The sequence below is a fragment of the Salvelinus namaycush genome, chromosome 4, assembly GCF_016432855.1.
Source record: "Salvelinus namaycush isolate Seneca chromosome 4, SaNama_1.0, whole genome shotgun sequence".
In the NCBI taxonomy this organism is placed as follows: Eukaryota; Metazoa; Chordata; class Actinopteri; order Salmoniformes; family Salmonidae; genus Salvelinus; species Salvelinus namaycush.
The window spans coordinates 35811720-35817719 of NC_052310.1; positions in this window are offsets into that span (position 1 = coordinate 35811720).

The following is a 6000-nucleotide window of genomic DNA, read 5'->3' on the forward strand; positions in this document are numbered from 1 at the left end:
AAGAGAGGGTTACTCACAGTTGATGGATGAGACTGAACCTGGTCATATCACTGTCAGACAGATTCTGTAAGAGAAGCAGAAAGATAGATGATACAAATTCTATATTTTTTAAATTCAAATCTCTGTGTTCTTTACTGTAATTGAATGTGTTGTTATGTTGGGTTTTGTAAAATAACATAACAGTCTGTCATTCTGTTTTACAAAACATTCAGTAATATGCTGATTGAAGGTGGATACAAGTTGAGTAGTATATAACTGCAATAGCAGAGTGTTTTCCGTTAGGGGTACAAGGACTTGGTACTTTGCCTATCCACAGGGTGTACTTGAGAAGACTCATGAGACCATAGGCTTACTGGTAAAATGCACATGGAGGGGTACTTCAAGGGTATTCTGGGCAGACCTGAATGTACTTGATGGTACAGTAACCGAAAAAAGGTTGAAAACCACTGGAGTAGCTGATACAATAGTAGAGACCACTTATGGAATGTATCACTTCTTACCTTACACTAGATGGCAGCATGGCGCTAAAACAGCTAAAAGCCTTCGCTATATGCTTGCTTTTAATGTGAAAAGGATTGTTATTGTATGGCCCTACTTGTGCACGTTGATCCGGAGCAGATTTACATTCAATCTTATTTTGTCCATCATTTGTTTACTAAATGTTTCATTCCAGTCCCGTGACATGTTACCCTTTGAAATAATTCCGATGACATATCTGAATGTCTACTCACGCACATCCCTCAATAAATGTTAAAGCCTCTGTGCAGTGCAGTCTCTTTAATTTAAATCTCTTGAACAAATGTTTATTTACAACGGCAGATAGGATCGTCTAGAGTCTAGAGCCTACCCCGCTTACTCCTTCACAGTAGGAGGATACATACGCAAATAAAAGATGACTGGTCATTGGTCAGAATAATCCGATCAGATTCGGAGGTTCGATGACAAGGTTGCTGTTCTGGAAAGAGCCAAGAACTTGTCTTCCTCAACAATTACTATCCTGAAGCTGTGCGCCAGAAGATGAAATAACTATTCCCGGCCATGAAAGCTGCCGGAGCACGTGGGGACATTGCTTACATCCTCTATGACAGGCTCACTGTCCACCCTCCCTCCTAAAAGCCTGGAAGGGATGAGAGAGCCAAGCCCATGGGTTTGTAGCTTCAACCCCGCAGCTCACACACTTACACACACCAACTGATTAATGGGCTGCTGAATGTTTATTTATATCTTGCTCTGTTTGTTCTTTTACATATTATGAGACGCTACCCAGGAAAGGGATGAAAATAGCCCATATTTATGTAGCCTTAGAAATATGGTTCCTAAAATCAATAACTGGCTAACATCAGATAACATTCAGATATTAGCCATTTCTGAGACTCACTTAGATAATTCATTTGATGAGACAGAAGTAGCAATACAAAAGATATAACATCTATATAAGAGACAGGAATGCTTACGGGGAGGTATTGCTATATACACTACATGACCAAAAATATGTGGACACCTGCTCATCGAACATCTCATTCCAAAATCATTGGCATTAATTTGGAGTTGGTCCCCCTTTGTTGCTATAACAGCCTCCACTCTTCTGGGGAGGCTTTCCACAAAATGTTGGAACATTGCTGCGGGGACTTGCTTCCATTCAGCCACAAGAGCATTAGTGAGGTCGGGCACTGATGTTGGGCAATTAGGCTAGGCTCGCAGTTGGCGCTCCAATTCATCCCAAAGGTATTCGAAGGGGTTGAGGTCAGGGCTGTGTACAGGCCAGTCACGTTCTTCCACACAGATCTCGACAAACCATTTCTTTATGGACCTTGCTTTGTGCATGGGGGCATTGTCATGCTGAAACAGGAAAGGGCCTTCCCCAGACGGTTGCCACAAAGTTGGAAACACAGAATTGTCTAGAATGTCAGTGTATGCTGTAGCATTAAGATTTCCCTTCACTGGAACTAAGGGGCCTAGCCCGAACCATGAAAACAGCCCCAAACCATTATTCCTCGTCCACCAAACTGTACAGTTGGCACTATGCATTGGGGCAGGTAGCATTCTCCTGGCATCTGCCAAACCCAGATTCATCGGACTGCCAGATGGTGAAGTGTGATTAATCACTCCAGAGAATGCGTTCCCACTGCTCCAGGGTCCAATGGCGGCGAGACTACACAACTCCAGCTGAAGCTTGGCATTGCACATGGTGATCTTAGGCTTGTGTGCGGCTGCTTGGCCATGGAAACCCATTTAATGAACCTCCCGACGAACAATTATTGTGCTGCAAAGTTAGTAGAATGGCCCGTACTGATGAGCTGAGTGGCTGAAATAGCCGAATCCACTAATTTGAAGGGGTGTCCACATACTTTTGTACATATAGTGTACAGTATATTTTCAGAGCCATTTCCCTGTATTGCTTAGAGAAGATCTCATGTTAAGTGTTATTGAAGTTCTGTGGTAGCAGGTTAAACCTGCCTCATCTGAAGCTTATTATTTTGGCGTGTTGCTATAGGCCACCAAGTGCTAACAGTCAGTAACTAACTAATGTGTGTGAAATGCTTGATAGTGTATGTGATGTAAACAGAGAAGTCTACATTCTTGGGGACCTGAATATTGACTGGTTTTCATCAAGCTGTCTGCTCAAGAGGAAGCTTCTCACTGTAACCAGTACCTGCAATCTGGTTCAGGTTATTATTCGACCTACCAGGGTGTTTACAAGCACTACAAGGACAAGATCATCCACATGTATTGATCCCATTTTAAATAATGCTGTAGAACTTTGTTCTAAAGCTGTATCCGTACCCATTGGAACAGTGATCACAATATAGTAGCTAGAGTGCCTTCGGAAAGTATTCAGACTCCTTGACTTTTTCCAAATTTTGTTACATTACAGCCGTATTCTAAAATGGATTAAATAAATAAAAATCCTCAGCAATCTACACACAGTACCCCATAAACACAAAGTGGAAACAGGTATTCGATTTTTTTTCATTTTTTTTAAACATAAAAAACAAATACCTTATGTACATAAGTATTCAGACCCTTTGCTATGAGACTCTTGGATAAATCCAAGATGGCGTAGCAGTCGGTCGTGTGTTGTGTTTGTCTTTGTTTGTCTTTGTCTTATCCCGTGTAAATAGACGTTTACATTTTTTGTATACATTTTAATCTCACATTCTATCTACGAACTAAATATACTTTCCTGCAACCCGCCTCACCTAATGTGGTACGGATCTGCTATTTTTATTCCTTATAACTGGAACCTCCGTCAGGAGCTAGCCAGCTAACTTGCTACTAATCTTTGTTAGCCACGGCTAGCGGTCTTCACCTTTCAGCTCGGACACCGCCAGCTTTAGCTCGGACAATACATGCCAGTCTGCACAGCATATCGGACTGCTTCCCCCTACCACATCACCGGATTCCTGTCACTGCTACCGAATGGCTACTGTTAGCTGACGCTAGCTAACACCTCTATCCCGAAGCAAGCATCAGTTAGTCTTGAGCTAGCCACGAGCTGGGCCAATATACCAGCTAATTCTAGGGCTACAATACCTCTTTTGCCAATTGGCCTGGACCCTTTGTTGTCAACGCGGAGCCCCGCCGATCCATCACGACTGGTTTGCCGACGTGGTCGCCCAATGTGGTCTCAACGGGATTTTCTGTTGCAATGTCGCAGAAGACCCATCTTCTTGCCCTGGCCCACTAGCTTTCTAAGCGCCATGTCTCCCACTCGCCTAGCGCAGTACTGACTACTGAACGGCTCCCTGACTCACCTATTGTTGTTCTTTGGACCCTATGATCACTCGGCTACACAGCTGATGCCCCCTGGACTGTTTCAATAACACGGTACCTCATTTTGTTAATCTGTTGGCCCCAGCCTCGAACTTAGGTCCTGTATGTACCTAACTGACCTGCTCTGCCCATTCATCTCCATTTACCCGTTGTTGTCTTAGCTCTCCCGATCAACACCTGTGACTGCTTTATGCCTCTCTCTAATGTCAATATGCCTTGTCTACTGCTGTCTTGGCTAGTCCTTATTGTTTTATTTCACTGTAGAGCCTTCAGTCCCGGTCACCTGGCCTTAGATAGCTCTTTTGTCCCACCCCCCACACATGCGGAGACCTCACCTGCCTTAACTGGTCCCACCAGAGACAAAACCTCTCTCATCGTCACTCAATGCCTAGGTTTACCTCCACTGTACTCACATCCTACCATACCCTTGTCTGTACATTATTCCCTGAATCTATTCTACCATGCCCAGAAATCTGCTCCTTTTATTCTCTGTTCCCAACGCACTAGACAACCAGTTCTTATAGCCTTCAGCCGTACCCTTATCCTACTCCTCCTCTGTTCCTCTGGTGATGTAGAGGTTAACCCAGGCCCTGTAGACCCCAGTGCCACACCTATTTCCCAGGTGCTATCATTTGTTGACTTCTGTAACTGTAAAAGCCTTGGTTTCATGCATGTTAACATCAGAAGCCTCCTCCCTAAGTTTGTTTTATTCACTGCTTTAGCACACTCCACCAACCCTGATGTCCTAGCCGTGTCTGAATCCTGGCTTAGGAAGGCCACCAAAAATTCAGAAATTTCCATCCCCAACTACAACATTTTCCGGCAAGATAAAACTGCCAAAGTGGGCGGGGGGCGGGGTCACAATATACTGCAGAGATAGCCTGCAGAATTCTGTCATGCTATGCAGGTCTCTGCCCAAACAGTTCGAGCTTCTACTTCTAAAAATCCACCTTCCCAGAAACAAGTCTCTCACTGTTGCCGCTTGCTAAAGACCCCCTCAGCCCCCAGTTGTGCCCTGGACTCCATATTTGAATTGATTGCCCCTCATTTATCTTCAGAGTTCGTACTGTTAGGTGACCTAAACTGGAATATGCTTAACACCCCGGCCGTCCTACAATCTAAGATAGATGCCCTCAATCTCGCACAAATTATCAAGGAACCTACTAGGTACAACCCCAAATCCGTCAACACGGGCACCCTCATAGATATCCTCCTGACCAACCTGCACTCTAAATACACCTCTGCTGTCTTCAACCAGGATCTCAGCGATCACTGCCTCATTGCCTGCATCCGTAATGGGTCCGCGGTCAAACGACCACCCTCATCACTGTCAAATGCTTCCTAAAACAATTCAGCGAGCAGGCCTTTCTAATCGACCTGGCCCGGGTATCTTTGAAGGACAGTGACTACATCCCGTCAGTAGAGAATGCCTGGTTATTCTTTAAATGTACTTTCCTCACAATCTTAAATAAGCATGCCCCATTCAAAACATGTAGAACTAAGAACAGATATAGCCCTTGGTTCACTTCAGACTTGACTGCCCTTGACCAGCACAAAAACATCCTGTGGCGTATTGCATTAGCATCGAATAGCCTCCGCGATATGCAACTTTTCAGGGAAGTTAGGAACCAATGGAGAGTAAGTCCATGGAGAGTAAGAGCACCTTCTCCCAGCTGCCCACTGCACTGAGGCTAGGAAACACTGTCACCACCGATAAATCGAGAATTTCAATAAGCATTTTTCTACGGCTGGCCTTGCTTTCCACCTGGCTACCCCTACCCCGGCCAACAGCTTTGCACCCCTCGCAGCAACTTGCCCAAGCCCCCCCCTGCTTCTCCTTCACCCAAATCCAGATAGCTGATGTTCTGAAAGAGCTGCAAAATCTGGACCCCTACAAATCAGCTGGGCTAGACAATCTGGACCCTCTCTTTCTAAAGTTATCCACCGCAATTGTTGCAACCCCTGTTACTAGCCTGTTCAACCTCTCTTTCGTATCGTCTGAGATCCGTATAGATTGGAAAGCTGCTCCGCAGCAGCATCCCTTTCTTCAAAGGGGGAGACACTCTAGACCCAAACTGTTATAGACCTATATCCATCCTGCCCTGCCTTTCTAAAATCTTCGAAAGCCAAGTTAATAAACAGATCACCGACCATTTCGAATCCCACCGTACCTTCTCCGCTATGCAATCTGGTTTCCGAGCTGGTCATGGGTGCACCTCAGCCATG